Consider the following 498-nt stretch of genomic DNA (forward strand, 5'->3'; position numbering starts at 1 on the left):
TAACATTAAGACCTATCGCAGCAGGGCAGGAACCCAGAGTCTAGATAGTCTGCTGGCAGGGCGTCTGGCTCCCAGATGCTGTGTCTGGCTGTCTGTCCATGTGTGTCTGTGGGTCTCTGTACTTTCCATGTTTGCCAGGTCCCTTCATTTCTCAAGTTGGCACCCTGTGGTACACTGATCTGTCCCCAGTTCCATCCGCACCGCCCCGTCTGAGGACTGTCCACAGGTTTTGCAGCCCCTTTCCCACCAGCTGGGCCTGGCCTGTCCCTGCAAGCCCTCTGCTCCCAGCCAGGCTTCCGAAGAAGGGAGGAGGCCTGGTTCCGGCCCCCACTGCCCTCACGTGCTTTCCCAGCCAACCCCTCCCGCCCAGCGTCGGGGCAGCCAAGCCTGTTCCTCTTCCCGATTGCATTGCGACAGCAGCCCTCAGCTCCCAGCTCTCCCTGTCCCCGCCCAGCGGCTGGCTCTCTCCACTCCCACTTCCTGAGCCGGCTGCTAGAG

Source organism: Condylura cristata, unplaced genomic scaffold (assembly GCF_000260355.1).
Source record: "Condylura cristata isolate star-nosed mole 26May11 unplaced genomic scaffold, ConCri1.0 scaffold00034, whole genome shotgun sequence".
In the NCBI taxonomy this organism is placed as follows: Eukaryota; Metazoa; Chordata; class Mammalia; order Eulipotyphla; family Talpidae; genus Condylura; species Condylura cristata.